The sequence below is a fragment of the Ochlerotatus camptorhynchus genome, unplaced genomic scaffold, assembly GCF_037179485.1.
Source record: "Ochlerotatus camptorhynchus isolate MF236.1 unplaced genomic scaffold, CSIRO-AGI_Acam_v1.1 ptg000209l, whole genome shotgun sequence".
Classification (NCBI taxonomy): Eukaryota; Metazoa; Arthropoda; class Insecta; order Diptera; family Culicidae; genus Ochlerotatus; species Ochlerotatus camptorhynchus.
Genome location: NW_027040699.1, coordinates 474135 through 491231, shown reverse-complemented (window position 1 = coordinate 491231; position 17097 = coordinate 474135). Strand labels below are relative to the sequence as shown.

General features: G+C 41.8%; 2 protein-coding genes across 2 annotated transcripts in view; both read left to right on the top strand.

Moving 5' to 3' along the window:
• The window catches only part of LOC135703178 (G1/S-specific cyclin-D2-like), a 306040-nt gene that overhangs the window by 83910 nt on the left and 205033 nt on the right, over nucleotides 1-17097 (top strand). The window lies entirely within an intron of this gene.
• Nucleotides 7959-17097, top strand: part of bdg (bedraggled) — a 226760-nt gene continuing 217621 nt past the window's right edge. Inside the window, exon 1 of the mRNA XM_065224250.1 lies at nucleotides 7959-9376. The gene's annotated coding sequence lies outside the window, so the exon portion shown is untranslated. The remainder of the gene's footprint in view (nucleotides 9377-17097) is intronic.

Sequence of the window (17097 nt, the reverse complement as noted above, 5' to 3'; positions counted from 1 at the left end):
GCTTATAGTGCGACCGCATGCATGCTTGCATCGCATACGTGTATTACTTATGTGCAATGATGTCGATGAACCTCCAGGGCGGCACACTGGAGCGGCTAGGCATGGATAGATACACCTTAATTGAGTTTAAACTGCTGCAGCAAGTTGATCGTGTGCATTTGTGGGGCTAGTGTCGGACGCGCACCCTAAATGGAGCTCTTTAGCTAAAGTACTTAATCTAATGAGCGAACGCTAAATACGTTCAGAAAGGAAGGGCTAGGAGATTGTTAAATGGACTGCTGCAACTCCTAGAACGAACGAATCTTGATCGATGAGCTCAGATAATATTTAAGTACAGCTACAGTTAGGTTGAATACATCTGATTAATAGGATTACCAGTACGTTTAAAAGTTGAGCCCTTAAGTTTCTGTTCCCAATTGTTGTTCATGTTGCCTTATCGATTATTTCTTGATGACACTAGTCAAATAACAACTTACTGATATGGATGGCAATCAGGGTTGCCATATAGGGGAAATGGCTCTAATGTTGGCCTATGGATCTAAGATTGGGCCCATCGCTAAAAATCTGCTATTTATCAATTTTATCTAGATGGACGCGTCATTGGGGACGGTACTAATGGATATTTTTGGTCACTATAGAAAATTTAGTCGATTGCTGAATTTATGTATGGGCCCAATTAGGGGCATTTAGGCCGATATTACATCCATTTCCCCTATACAGATTATTCTGTATTTTACAGATTTTCTGCATGATTTCAGAGCCAAGAATCTGTATATCTGTATATATCTAGATAGAGCTGGAATTAGGGCGTAACCGCTTTTGGAAACAATGACTTCTTTCGATGATTTCTATAATGTTAAGGCTCGCTAATGCAAATCAACAATAGCATCTGGTAGAGGAAGACTTCCCCTACCTGACGGTTGTGTTGGTTTGCGTTGGCGTGCCTTGAGTTCCTAAAAATCATCGATAGAAGTCATTGTTTTCAATCTGTTTCCAGGTACTGCATAAACTCGGGGCCGTTGAACCATCGTGCCTCTTAGGGCATGTCAGGAAGCCCTTTCCATTTCGTCCCATTATATGGGGAACGCATCTCAATTCACTCATTTCCGGACCCGGAACGCGACGAGCTGCGAGTAACGCCGGTGGTCAGAGTTGATCCAGCACAGTACGTCTTGCGAATCCGACCAGTAGTAGCGACGTGAGATCCGGATTGATAAGGCTTCCGAAACGGATCGAACTAGCATGGCGCCAATCAATGCTGCTTGAAGTTCCAATCTAGGTGTTGAGAGAAATTTCAACGGAGCAACTCTAATTTTAGCAGCCACTAAGCTGCATTCCACGACGTCATCTTGGGAGAAGCGCAGCTAACAGACCGCACCAACTCCATTGTCACCAGCGTCGACAAACGTGTGGAGCTGGATATATTCACAATTCGGTGTGTTGGACAGTAGCGAGCCTATCCAACCTGTAGGTAAAGGTATCCGAGTCAGCAGAGTGCAGAGGCAGCAGCGTTCCATACTATTCGGATCTTCCCTTGTTGATGTTAGTAACGGGTAATGTGGGCAAGTATCAGACTCGCTGGTATAGCTTCTTCAGTCCTTCTAGCGCATCCTTTCGTGACGAAGTCACTGATTTTCTGGTTCAGCGCTTCCGTGAGCTTAGGGTCCTTATCCATTCGCTTCTTGAGACATTGAAGTCTACGTAATGCCATTGAGCGGCTGCCTGATAGACGGATATTGTCATAGCGCCAAAGTAAGCCAGTTTCAAAGCGGTCTCCACACGGTGCAAGATTCCAGCAACGACTGAGCTCGTTCATCTGCTGTAGACAAAAGCGCTCTCTTCAGCTGCGCAACTCCCAAAATGTCGACAGCGAAATATTCCTTCATCGCCTTGTGTAGATCCTCGTCCGATGGTGATTCGCATGAGCACACATGCGGCGGAAGACTGAGTGCACTCGACTAGCGGCATCGTTTTGAGTCTCTCGAGGCCTCCTCCTCCTCAGGCCGACAACATAGTAGAAGTGATTCGATGCGTTGGCAATAAGCGAAGCGCTTGCGTGAAAGCTCCTCTATAGCGAACCCCACACGGTAAGAAATATTGTCAATACTTACAAGTATTGACAATAATATTGATGATGTGAATACAGAAATATTGTCAATACCGATGTATTGACGTCAATATAAAATGTATTGACAATACGATTATTGTCAATAAAAGCAATCGTGTACGGTCCACATATAAGCGTTCTATGGGAATCGCCCAAACCTATCATAGTGAAAGCGATGCGAAGAAGTGTGCAGCGTTCAGCAAAGCGACAGAGCTGTTCGTGTTGTGTTTTGGCGCCTTCGAACGCATGTGGACCGATAATCTTGTTTGTCCAAGGGGTAGGTCACTCCGCACACCAATCTTGGGTCATCCTTTTTGTCAGTGTGCCGCAAGTAAGCCGATTGTGCCGGTCACAGAGCAAGCTGTGATCGTTTGTAAAATACCCATCCCGGCAACCCGGTATTTCTGACAGCTTGAATGTTATGGTTTGAAAGCAAGGATAAATCAACGATGATGATGACGCGGGAAACGGCGAGTGTGCGAAATTTTGGTGTTTTGCGTTCATATGATAATAAAAGTCCTGTGTTTTAGAGTTTTATAATGCCATCAAAGGCAGAGCAGAAACCTAGCCTTTCGTGATGTAAAAAGCAACGGTCTATCAGCAGCTGAAAAGAGTTCGAACCGGTGGGGAACACTCGGGGGAACATTGTTGGAGACCGACTATGGAGGATGATGAATAGACTTCTGTAGTTTGTTTTGTGTGAGTTGTAGCATTATTTGAATTAAGGTTACTAATGGGGTCTAATTTACTGCCTCTTTCTCTTGAGCCCACTCTAGAACCTATATTTCGTATTAAGATCTATAATTGAATTGCTGGTCTGAGTTCCTTTGGTATATTCAATTGGAGGATGTTCCTGAACATGCAGTCAAACAGCACGTAATGTTGTGAACCACTTCAATGACAGCACTGCTGGACAGCTCCCATTTTATTCACCACAATCCAATGCCTATGAGATTGTGCCGAAGGTTTGCTGAAGCTGTGCCAAAGGTATCCCAAAGGTGTGCCGATGGATGTGCCCAAGCTGTGCCGAATGTAATTTCGGCACAATGTGCTGAGTGACTTAACCCTTGTGTTTGTCACTATATTCAAAATCAGATCGAATGTGTCCATATCCATTCTTGTGTAAGACCGAAACTTCTCTGGATATTTACGAAGATCTTCGTACAATCTGAAGAACTCCTCATCTTGCCTTCTATTTCGATTGATCGGGTGAACTACAAACTCTCTTTTGTTGTTCATTACGAAATTAATCGTGCTTGAGGAAGCGAAATATTCCTCACCGGATGAATCCATGCTGAATTGAAACAAATTTGAACAAATATTTTGCACTGCGCGAGCGACTGTAATGTTTTCAAAAACGCTTTCACTATGTCATAGGCTACTTTGCTTGCCGTTTCATTTCGTTTTGACAATTGCTATCGCATCGAATCGCTTCTACTATGTTGTCGGCCTCAGACTGTCCAGCCAGGCTGGTTTCTTATACCCACTCGACTTTTCAGGACTAAACTGAGGTGCTGTTCCTTCATGCCAATCAGGATTTTCGGCCGAACATACGAAGCGATAGGCAAATCATTATGGTGATGATACAGCTTGCAAAGTTCTTCTACGTTGAGCGTTTGTGACAGTAGTAGATGTTCGTCTACTATTCGCACGCCGTTCAAGGTATACTTCCTGGAAGGACTGTGAGCTGCCGCTACTTCCAAACTGACAGCTCTCGAACTGTTTTCTCGTCGTTGGGCTCCACCTGTCCATTGCAAACATAGAGGCTTTTTCTCTCCTACAAGCTTCAGCTCCTCCGCTAGATCATTATCCATCGTCCAGGTAGGCGAACGTCAGGATCGATCTGTGCTTTCCTTGAAGAACTACCGGTAAGTACCGGAAAAGTACGCGACTTGATGTAACCTGATGAGTATGGCACCCTTGTCCGGACGTACTCGTTCCTGGTTGAGCAGGGTCGTTGCGATTTGTTGACGAGGGTTTGTTTGTGTTATTGAGTGATTTGCTTGTAGATGACGGCGAGGCGTTCTTCTGGTCGTTGCTTGCTTTACTTGACATGCTCCGTTGTTCCGACGTCGGCATCTCCGACAACGGCCGAGGTCTCGTGCTGTAGCACAGCTTGAATCACGAGAGACTTCTATGAAGCTCTTGCATTTGGCGATCCACTTGCAGGTTCCCTTGCACACTGGACAGTTATCGTGAGCCGATTTTGCTTTGAATGATGCAGTGACGCGATGATCCGATGGAAGGAATTCCCTTTCTTGTTTCCACGAATTTCAGTCCGAACAGCGACATTGAGAATGATCACCGCGCTGGCGGCTTCCGCTAGAGAATAGAGCCAGTTGCTGAACCATGGGAAGTGATTGTTTGCACTGTGCACAATTCAACTTGATAGAAGGTGGCAGCTTGTTGACGAGTTGATGGAGAAAGGTCACGTTGTACAAGTACTCCTCCAATCCACATGGGTCCACTGTCGCACAGAAATTTTCTACGTTGACAGCAAGATCCACGAGCGTTTCCAGTCTATCCTCCTGTATGGGGTGCTTACACTTATGCTATTTCACTAGCGCTAATGAGCTAGCTGCTAGTCAAAAAGCTCACTAGCATAATGTAAACTGGGCAGCAGTACACTAGCGCTAGCAAATCCGCACAGATGTAAACACCCCATTAGCGCTATATGATTTGTATTATTGGGGTGTTTACATTTGTGCTATTTCACTAGCGCTAATGAGCCAGCTGCTAGCAAAAAAGCTCGCCAGCATAATGTAAACAGGGCACCAGCGTCTACCAGCATGAGATTTCAGGAGCAACTGAAATTCGTGCTAATTGACTAGTACACTAGCGCGCGTAAATCCGCACAGATGTAAACACCACATATGGAATGTATAAGGCTGATGAGACAAAAGGTCGAATGGTCCAAAGAGGGACTAAAGGTCGAATGATCAAAAGGTTGAATGGACAAAAGGTCGAACGGTTCAAAAAGGAACAAATAGTCGAATAGACTAATCGTTGAATGATGACAAAAGGTCGAATGATCCATTCTTCCTTATAACCTTTGGTCGAATCCTTCGGAACAGTATTCGTACTGCGTTGTTTTTACAAGCTAATGTTGAATCAATCGGTTTAAAATTTTAAGGCAAATTGCATCAACATCCGTAGTTAAAATGACCCTGAAAGCTAGGATTGCATTATTAATATTTCTCCTTTTCTGCATCACTGCTTGTAATCAAATCAATAATCGATATCAATGATCAATCATTTGATATTTAACGTATCGGTGTCTTAAGTCTGTCAAGTATTCTTTCAACTATTTGCCATCTGACCAGCTTCACAACCACCAATCGACCTTTTGTTCCTTTTTGAATCATTCGACCCTTCGTACATTCGGCCTCTTGTATCTTAGACCTTATGTTATTTAACGTTTTGTCAAGTCGACATTTCTAGATAGAGCAGGAATTAGGACGTAACAGCTTTTGTAAACAATGACTTCTATCGATGATTTCTAGGAATTCAAGGCAAGTCCCCGCAGACCAACCTAACCATGGATAGATGGTAGATTCCCTACCCGATGAGGATGTTGGTTTGCGTGGGCGAGCCTTAAATTTCTAGAAATCATCAAGAGAAGTCATTGTTTACAAAAGCTGTTAGGCCCTAAGTCCAGCTATATCTAGATTTTTATATTGTCCCTGTTTGAAAAGATCGACCTTTTATCCCTCCTTGAATCAGTCGATCTTTTGTCCCCCTTCTTATCATTAGACGTTTTGTGCGTTTGTTCTTTTGTACCTTTGGCCATTAGCAGCGATGCCAGATTGTTTTAAAGTTTATCGGTATCAAAGGAAAATCGGTTACTATTTTAATTTATTTTAACTTTTGGACTATGATCGGAAAATTCTGAAAAAAAAGTCAGAGGAATTTTTGAATTAGCTTCTGAAGAAACATTCAGAGAAAGAAGAAAGAAGCTTTTCTGGACGAAATTCGAGTAAAGTTCTAAGAAAAGTCGGAGAAACATCCGGGAACTACCAATACAAGAATTGAGAAACTTCTAGTGAATATTCAAAGAAACCATCGGAAAAAAAAAATCCGATGTCACATCCAAAGGAAGCCAGAAAAGTTTCGGAAAATGGAAATAAATTCCAGAAGTACCCAGTTCTAGGGGAAGCCAGAAGAAGTTCGGAAAAACCTTCCAATAAAAGTCGAAAACCTAGGGCTTATGGACACACTTCCAGAAGAAGACGGAAGAAACTTCCTGGAGACGCTGGCAGACACTTCCTAAGGTGGATTGCAAGAAACTTCTGGAGAAATTTGGAAGCCAGAGCGTCTACGGAACAGTCGAAAGAAGCAAGAACATAATTCCGGAAGAAAGAGATTTCTGGGGGATGTTCTAATGATCCAGCAAATTTTCCTGATATTCATAAAACATCCCTGAAGACCTCGCAATGCCCCTGAGGTTTTCGGAACATTTCTGAAATGCACTTAGGAATACTTCATAATTCAACGGAATTCCTTAAAAGTTCTTGTAATTTTCTTGAAGTTAATGGGCCTGTTTTTGAGTTCTCTGATCATCCTCCAAGTACTCGGAACTTCTCTGAATATCTATAATCATCTTTGAATGTATCTGGACTTTCTTGAATATTACGAAATTTCTTAAGTGCTCTCACAATTTTCTTGAATTTATTGTATCATTAGCATTGAAGATCTTTGATCTTCCCAATTTTTAAAATTTTAATTCTTGGCACTGCCATTAAAATGTTCTCACAATGTTCTAATGTTCATGTTACTCACCTCACGTTTCCAAAAATTTGTGGAACATTGCCTGAGTTTCTCGGAAATCCTTTAAAATATCAGCATTTCCTTGAAAATAATTGATCTGTCCTGATGTTCACGGAGCTTCCCTAAAGTTCTCTCAATTCTCTGAAACTTTCCTGAACTTGTGAAGTTTCCAAAATATTTCTGATGTTGCCCAGCGTTTCCTGAAACTTTCGGGTTTTGAAATTTGAACAGAAGTTAATGAAACTATCTTTAATTTATCGGAACTTACTCAAAAGTCTAGACTTTTCTGAAGTTTCAGAGATACAAGTCTCTCACAGTATTTTTTTTCCGAAATTCGAGCCCTGGTAGGCAATAATAATTTTCATAATTTAAAAAATTGGTATTAATCGGTATACAATTTGAAAAATCGAATAAAAAAAAACGCTAAAAAAATTCCAATGCATAATAATCCACTAGCAGTATTTACATTGCCTACTTTGTGATCCCTTTCGTTATCACTTGTGTAAAAACGAAGAGTAAACTGAACCGATTAAACAGTTCCTAGCGATCGCAGTAAACTGTGTAAGTACCCCGCCCGCCACCTACTATATGCCTACTGTGCCATTTGCGTTGTCTTGTTATCATCGAACCCATGCATTTGTCGCCTTAGCAACTCGCACTTAGTAACTGGCTCGCCTATAGGTAGGTGCCTAGTGTCAATGCGCGCGCGATCATCTGCGGCCAAATCCCCGGGACGCACTTAATCCACTTAATTAATTCGTTTCCTTTCTCTTCTTTCACTCGTCTGGTCGGAGCGCCGGTGCACACTGCTGCATAAAGCATAAAGCATAAGTCACCTCGTTGAGTGTGGACGATCCCTGTCGGAAAATGAGGGGCTGCCGCTGCTGCAACAACATTATGCTCATGCTCTCGCCCGGAGATGTAGCATAGCATGGAAAAGGGCGGCTTTAGGCGTATGCGTGTGTAATAAGCTCAGTACATTGCACATAAACTGCACACTGGTCGTTGTGATAGGGCCGTTTGCGATAATGCATCATGCTGCTGAGCTGAGCCCGTTTCGGCAGTCATTCATAGCCCAGCACATGATCGCCTCGCGATCCGTCGATCTGTTCGCCGTGGTGTTGGTGAATCGTGCTTCTCCCCAGTCAAGTTGGGTTGTTGGGCCTCCCAAATGTGAACGGTTGTCGTTGGCGACGGGGACGGTGGGACGGGTGTAGGTCGGTAGGTATCTCTGTAGTCGTGACGGTGGTGTGGGCTGCACAAAACGACACGAAACGAAGCAGACGGGCGAGAGAACAACGGAGTGAATGAAGAGGAAGCCGAAAAAACCAGTCCAGTCGGTCTCTCCTCTTCCAGCTAGGCAGTTCTATGGCTTAGGCTTGTATCTCGGGTTCGAACACACGGTTCTCTTTTCTTTTCGGAACGGTTCCTGTGTCGGTCGGATTTGTGAAATCATCATTACAACGCATTGACTCGTGGTTTTTGGAGGATTTTTCTCTAACTGACAGGAAAGATCGCTTCCCTCAGTAGGCGTCGTCGTCGTCGTCGTGCGTGTCGTTGATCGTTGTCATAGGCGACGTGTTCAAAACAAAGCGGTTGCAGTTTCCTATCGAAGGCTACTAGCATTTGGAAGTGTGACTTTCGCGGAAGAAGAAAACGAAAAAAAAGAACAACAGTGCTCGAAAACTTCAAGTGGTGAAGATCGCGCACGTAGACCTCAAGCTCACCACAACGATCGTCGGGAGAACCCCGTTTAAGAGTTGCCCAAGTGATCCGCTAAGTGTATTGGAGATTAATTTCTGAAATTGCGAGCATGCCTTCGTGAGTTAGCAGAAAAATTCGCGATTTACAGTGCCGTAGCAGCACACAAGCCGCTGTCATTGTTGGTGCTATTTACCACGGAACGTGATCTTCAGTAATAACAAAAAAAAAATCAAGTCTTACACCGATCGATCTTGCTGCTGGTGGCTGACTGCCATCGACGATCGAGCAGCTGGAATATCAACGACCTTTCTGTACGGCGAACAACAAGTCGTGTTGCGAAGTTGGTGCCTGCTTTGATTTGCGCCGAAGATCAGGTTTTTCCTGCTCTCCGCACGGGGACGGCCTGCTTCGACGAGTGGAGATCCCCAGAAAGCAAAAAGAATACGGTCAATCGGGATTGTTTGGTGTTCGATTCGAAACAAGTGCAAGAAAGTTGTGACAAAAGCGTTCCTTTGAATATACATGAGGAAGTGAGTGATTTCCCTTTGAAAGGCTGCTTCTAGCTGTGCTCGCAATTGCTGTAATCTCGAGGAGAAAGAAGATTAACATCGAGATTAAAAGCTTACATCCTCTGGTCTACCTTCCCCGCCTACTGTGCGCTGGGGAGGAAATGCGGCAGCTGATGGCGCTTTCGCGCAGATTTTCTTCGGCATTGAAGCACATCATCATCATCAACCACAACAACAACAACAACGGTAGTAGGCAAGTGGATTGCGGTCGTCCGGAGGAGTGAAAATCGTAAGTAATTATCCGTTTTTTCTTCTAACCCTAGCCTTAATTTCCGATTCGATTTCCTCTGATACGACATCAACGGTCACGGGGATTGACTTCCCGGCAGACATTTACGGTCGATTTATATGCATTTTGTAGTTTTAATGTACGGACGACGAGTCTGAGTTCGAGGAGATAAGGAGGTACGGGGATCAATCATTTCGGAGCGAAGATGGTTGATTCTATTAATAGGGAAGAGCTCTCTAAGCAGCGCAATGATTAGTACTAGGAAAGTATTTAGTGAACGATTTGGGAGTAAACAGTCTTGATTTGTTTAGAAATTTCGTGCAGTACATCAACTCCGGGCCGTCCTAATCAAGTGTCGGTGGAAAGTGGTTTTCAATGTTTGAAATAAACAAGGGACCTACCTATATCGCATATTTCCTTTCTGTCGAAGTTGGTGTGACCGCCAAAAAGGCATTTGGATTATTATCAGCTTTGCTCAAACAGCTTTTAGCACCTTTTGGTAGGGGATTCGTTCGATTATAATAGCATCTTAATTTGATCTGCTTTATGTCTTCTAAAATTTTAAATTGAAATGATACCTAGTTTGAGTAAATGACGGCTTTGGCAATACCTTTAGGGCATTCTTCGATGTAAACTTGGGATGCCATCGTCGAGGATTTGACGAATGGTGACCTTCTTCGCAAACTTGTCGGCAAACACGAACTTGAATAAATCTTTTGACCGGGAAGCTGCTTAAAATCGAGTTTGACGTATGTTTCATCATCGATCAAAGTGTAGCCCTTGTGTTTCGTTAAAACACGGTCATACAAGAGCCGCGTATTTCGTCGAGTTTTAGTACAATACACAGAAGAAGTCTGGACATTAAGGAAGTATTCCACTAAGACGCCCACATTCATCAGGAATAGAATATATTTATTAAAAAAAATAATATGAAATATTTTATAGTAGGTATGTACAACCAACTTTATCGTCCTCGTTAGTTCCTGTTACTCGTGGAACATACTAATTCTGGAGTGGATTTATTTTCAGTGGGAACATATATTCTTAGGCTGAAATTAATTTTTTTTTTTAATTCGGAACATGGCTAATTTTTGCAGATTTTAAACTTGGACTTTTTGTTTGAAATCTTGGACCTACTGAAATCAACCTTTTAAAGAGTCTGGAATGAACATAATTTTTCAAGACCACAGCCAAAGATCAAATACCAAGAACCCAGATTTCAAATAAATGTTGTGCCAAGCAAAGGTTGAAAGCTTGAGAACTTTAATGATTACATTTGATGAGAATTTCCAAGGATCTAATTTCAAAAGAAATCAGGGGAAAATATCAATAGAAAATTTTTTAGGAAAATGCAATCTGAGCATTCTTTTCAAATTAGTTCTAAGGAGCACCAGACTCCAGGTAAGTAGTTCTGAATAGAGTTACAAGTCTGTAATAGTCAAAGTAAATTTACAAGAGAATTCTGCGGAGGTAATTCCAAATAGATTTATTTCTAAAAATACAAAGTAACTTTGAGCAGACTTTTCTAAGAGATTTGCTAGGAAAACTGAAAGTGAATTCTAAGGAGAACTCCAAGGTACTTGTCGCGCACGGGCAGGACCTTTTCTTACGTTGTGTTATTTTATAAATCAAATGACGAACCATTGTCTGGCCGTCCTACCATGGCGGAGGCATACGAACTCAAGAGCAAATTTTCATTATGTCGTAAGTAACATTCGCACCAATCCGAGAAAAATAAGGTTTTGTTTTGATGACCGAAAAGTTATTCCTATGCTCAATTAAACTCGTATAATCTCATAGTGATAGCAATGTTTAAAATATATAGCAGGGTTCTAATCATACAAATGCAATTCGCTAGCTTTCATGTTAAAAAGTACTGGTTTTTAAGTCAAAAGTTATTATACGTCGTTTGGTGGCCCCTATTGTTACTTAAGTCAAAGTGTATTTACCAGGATATTCGGGAGAATTGTCAATTACGTCTCCTTACGTGCAGCCCATTCATCATTTTAGGACCACCGAAATCATCTTAGCAACAAGCAGTTCGATTTATTCACTTTAATAATGAGAAAGCGAAACGACGAACGTACACTTTTCACGGGTTTCTCAGCGCTGTTACTTAAGTCAAACGGCATCTCCATAGAAATCGGGTGACTTGAGTAACATCGAAAACTATTTTGATCGGAAGGTGATTACGTCAAAAAGCAATTTGACTGGTAAATAAATTTAAAAATGGGATGTGATCCTATATTCGGACAGTATATAGTGTAATAGCAGGAGTATCGATTGACACTGATAGCTCGACTTTGTTTACCTTTGTTACTTTCGACGTAATGAAAATTTGCTCTTGAACTATTGCTTTTATTGATAATGAAAATGGATACAATACACTGAAGACGATACATTTATTCCATTACTAGTGGCACCTGTTTGTGTAGTTTACATCAGTACGGCTGGAAGGGTAAGTACACACTTAATGGACAGTTGCACAAACAGTACTTGTTAGTAGAATTCCAAGCGAAGCATGAGAATCCAAAGGGAATTCGGAATAAAACTCAATGAAAATTCTGAGAATTTCAATTAGGATTATTTCAATGAAATTTGATGATGATAGTGTCAAGGAAATTTCCAACAAAGTTTTGAGGTAAATTTCAAAGGAATACTATGAAAAGTTTCAAGATTGGTCCTGTAATTATCTTTAGAGATCTCAAAGTAGAGTTTCTGGAGACTTCTGAGAACCATTTCATGGAATGATCGGAGCCACTCCAAAGGAATTCTAAGTGGAATACAGAGGTAATTCCGTAGATCATTGCATTGGAATTTTAGAAGAGTACTGAGGAGAGATATTTTCAGGAGAATTGTTTGAGGATTTCTAGGGTACTACAGCGAGAATTATTAAAAATTTTATGAGAATTGAGGTGTGAATCAAAGAGCGTTCTGTCGATAATTATGGATTAAGGAGCAAATGGTAATGGAATACCTGAGATGAACCCTCAGGAATTAAAAAAAAAAATCCGGTTTGAAGTTCCAAGTTGATTCAAATACAGAAACTTTGATGATTCATCTATCCAATCTATTTGAAGTTCCCTGAGCCTCTATGAAGTTCCCTGAACTTCTGGGAAGTTTCACGAACTCCTTGGAAGTTCCCTGTACTTCCAAGATTTTTCAATAGCTTATAAAAACTGCTATACTAATATCAACATGAAGCTTTAGAGCGATAATTTATTAGCTAGAGAAAGTTCTGAAAAAGATAGATTGATAATTCCGATAGATTGAAAATGCTTTCGACAACGGTAGGCTTTAGGTGGTGATGAACATCGCTAGACCTATCCCCCACCGCAGACAGTAAGGACTTTACTCGAAAAAAGTTAGAAACAGACGTAACTCATTGAATGGAATTATCTTCAAAACATAGTAGGGTAGAGCACTACTTCGTCGTAATCGCCCATTTCCGTTCTATCGATCAGAAAAGATTAATAATATCAATGATTTCACTGTGCACAAATCAATAATAGGTTTGTTCCGATGCGTTAGTTCATTAGCTACAACATAAATCCTGTTAGAGCGCATTGTATGACTAGTTACGTTCATTGTTTTCAAAACAAAAGAAGCGCTCCTAGCGAATCCCCTTTTTCTACGTTTATCCGTAGGACGAAGAAAATCTAATGGAGTTTCAATGCTTTAGGACGGAATTGAAACTCGTAGAACGAGTTTAGAATCAAGAAGCAGTATTGGATTTAAAACAATATCTCAACAATTTGTGACTCTTTATCAAATCTAACGGTACGTATGGAATGGTGAATAAATTTAAAAGTCATCGTTGACAGAAATATTCCATTTTTTGTTTAAACTCGTTCAGAAAAGAGAGGTAAAGCGCGGGTTGTGCTTAGTAGGACGGAAATTAGATCAAAAACCCTACCGCCAAACATAGGACTGCAGTAACGATTTCTTGCGGGCTTCTCGCGGAAAACAAGCTTTCTCGCTGATTCGCATACAATGTTGCATGCAATAAACACCGAATATATAGAAACGTCTAAGTGATCCGGTGCCAGTGCTGCGGCGAGTAGTTCGCGGAAACGATAACATTCAAACCAATCGTTAAATGCGCAAACGATGATCCAGAATGAAGAGTTACGCCTGTTTGTCTGTGCTTCAGCTTTCATGGTCATTGTCGGGTATATCAATATTGTCGAAAAAATAATAATAACGAAACTCTGTGATCAATTTCAGCTCGAAGTTCGACGATAAGTTTAGCAACTACCGATGCGATAGTCGAAAACATAAATATACAATCGTGATAGCAATAGCCGGTGCGTAAACTAGTTGTTATCTAAAATAGCAACGGCTAAAGTTGTCAAACTAGCAGCCCAAATAGCAACGCACCGGTGCGGGTGCTCTTAGTACAGTTCTAGTACACAAGCGCTAGCATACCAGAACAAGTGTAAACAGCACATTAAAGTTGAAAACAGTAGGTATATAGCAACCCCCTGCACTGCTATCCAGTTCTTGAAACTGCCAAAATTATCAGCAGCGCTGGTGATCCAGAACATCTTTAAGCTCCAACCATGTAACATAAAGTGCGGCAAGGTGGCAACAAATGTAATGTCTTCAAAACCATTCTTACTTTCCCGCAATGGACAATTAAAAAAAAAAATGATTTAGTTGTTTTTGAATTGACTAGCACAATTTGCAGGACAATTTGTTATAACGTTATCTAGAAAACTCTATCAAGGCGGCGCGACATGTACCAAGCTTAATCATAGAGGAAAAGGATGAGCTGTCAAATTAGCACCAGAGCACCAAGCAAGAAATTTGGCTTCCGGCCCATGTGTGTTTGAATGGGTGCGATATCCTACGGAGGTGTGGAAGCTGCTTTCCTGCACATTCGATTGCCGTCAATGGATGGCAATCGATGCCCGTCGGTGGTTGGCACTAGATTGCTTCACTCGAGTTATTCGCAGACGACAGGCGTTGCAGTCCTCTGATAGAATCTCGATATAATAGAATCGAGTTGTCAAATAGCGGAGCCAATCGAGCAAATCATGACCAACAACAGAAAAAAGCACATTAGCTATTGCGAACAAAACTTCGGAAACGCCTTTCTCGTGACTCAAGCCCTACGCAAACTAACACCATCTTTGGGTTGGGGAAAGGTTTCCCTATCCGATGATGGACGCAATTTGCGTTCGATTGGCGAGGAATCAATAATCAACGTTTTGTTTATAAAAGTTGATAGTTCCTTTTCAATTCTTCGTCCACAATATATTGAATTGGTTCCGCTTTTTGATAGATAGAAATTCTATCCGCCAGACTATGAATATAGCGACTATAGTAGGTACTGGTATGTAGGCAGTTGGCAATGTAGTGTTTCGGGATTCGTTAAAATCCGATGGGCCTGATGAGTACTTTCATGCGTGTGAATGAGAGTTCTTTTCTTTTTCGCAATGTAATCAATCTCAACTGTGGACGAGAAATGGATGGATGATCCTTGCGATTGAGTGGCCGTATTGTGGCCACTGTCGTATAATGTCTGCTGCTTGTCCGTAGTAAAAATGTGAACGTTTCCAGCAGGATTACGTTTAACCTAAGTGGAAGAGGTTACGCACTTCAAATCGACCAATCACGAGCTGGTTCGCGTTTGACAGAAAAGTGGTTCGTTTTCGCCCCCGTATTGTCTGCTCTTCCTATTAGCGTTTAACTAAAAATAATATAATTTCAAACAGTGAAAAAGCCTGTGTGGATCCGGCAGAATGCTCTGATGAATTCATTTTGTTAGGTTGGGAGTGTCACAGCAACTGTAAGGTGCTTAGAATTCGAGATCACTACCGGGTTCGGTCCATCTCGCGTCTGTTTGTAGTTGTTAATGGTAGTGTTCTGTTTATGTTGCCTTTTAGGGCTGAATTTGGCACCTCTTGATGAAGTTGTTTTAGTTCGCTTTCCACATTTTTTTCGAGTATCTGTGGGAGTGAAACTGATGTAGGACTACGTCTTTCGGGAAGGGTGTCAATCCAAAAAATGTAACGAAAATTGGTCAGACTTTAAATGCTAATAACTTAGCCAATAATCAATGGATTTTGATGATTTGTATGTCGATCGATTCGGTAGTTTTATAAGATTTGTGTGGTACGTCACACATTATAAATGGTAATAATATTCAAAATTAAGAGATATGGAAACATTCAAATTTCTCATACATTTTCTTCGACCGCAAGGTACTCACCCTAACACAGCCATCAGAAAGTTGGTCCCTAACAACACAAGCCGAAACCGCATAATCATTCAGCGTTGCACGTTGGACGGGTCGACCTCGACCTTGTTCGTTGCAGCGTGGACATAGTAGCATTTTTTTCAATTCATTCACCTACATCAGCTAAATACAGAAAAAAGGAGAGGCATAGAGCTATAATCCAAATGCTTAAGTAAGCGAAACGTAGAAAGTTTGACTGCAGTCATCGTTTGGCTGCCATGATTCTCTGCTTGACCGTAAAGCAGTTCAGTTCAGTTCGGATTCCCGCACGCCTTCTCGAATTGTTCGGTTTTAGTTTGTTTCGTTCTTCATTTCGCGCCGTGGAATTGCCGTCATCGTTTCGTTCAACTTGCCAAAAACGTACTAGCGCATCAGCAGTAGGAGCATAGAGGTAACTCTAAGACCACTGGGTCCCGAAGAAAATCATTATTATTTTTGGCTCACTCAGTACCAGAACAACGGTCCCAAGCAGTCCCAAGCTATTTCACTCACCCCTGCATGTTCTGCATGAATCCACACACCCCTGATGTTATCTGTCAAACTTTCATAGCGAATCAAAACAAACATAGTGTAGTAATAGAATTTCAACTAGAATAGGGTACGTTAATCGTTTGCTTGGGACCAATAGGCTACTAAAGTGGTGAGCCAATTTAAAATCGTTAGTTTCGTATTGATTGTTGGTAGGAGGCCCTACGAAGAAGGCCCAAACGCAGACCGGAGAGTCTATGAACGACACTGAATACTGTGTGCTACAAAGCAACCAGTTCTCAGTGCTCGAGGAAGACAACCCAAGTAACATTTCAAATTTTATTGTGATTTTAAAGCATGCTACAAGTCTAAATCATGGTCTACAGAACCTACATAAAACCAAAATTGTTACTTGGCAATGGAGGTGGTGGTGACGCTGTTGCCATCACAAAACAAGGAGTGGATTCCCCCACTCTTCACTTCAATGAAGGATTTCGACCAGCTTAGGACTGTGTTGACAGATCACAATCTACAGCCTCGGTTTAAGCTCTGCAGCGTTGGATCAAAAATTATGTGCTTCAGCCTGGAGGAGTACAAGGCTATCGGAAGTTTCATGAAGGACAACAAGGTGGATTTTTACACCCATGATTTGCCATCACTGAAGCCACTCAAGGTAGTTTTGTGAGGTTTGCCGTCATTCGAGGCGGCCATTGTAAAGGCTGAGCTGGAGCGGCTTACATCCAGAGGTAGTGTATCCGATGAATCGGCGACCCTTGCCGAACACCAGCTACCGGGAACAGGTCCACTTTATCAAGGGCTCCAGCACACTTGCCGGACTGAAGGATAACAGCCGGGATCTGTTCCAAGTCATCATCTCTTGGCAGTCGTACAGACCTCAACACCGTGATGTAATGCAGTGCATGAACTGCCTCTTTTATGGCCATGTGTGTGTGTGTATTAAATCTAACCCCCACTGGCCGGCAGTGGTATTATGGAAGAAATTTGCTTA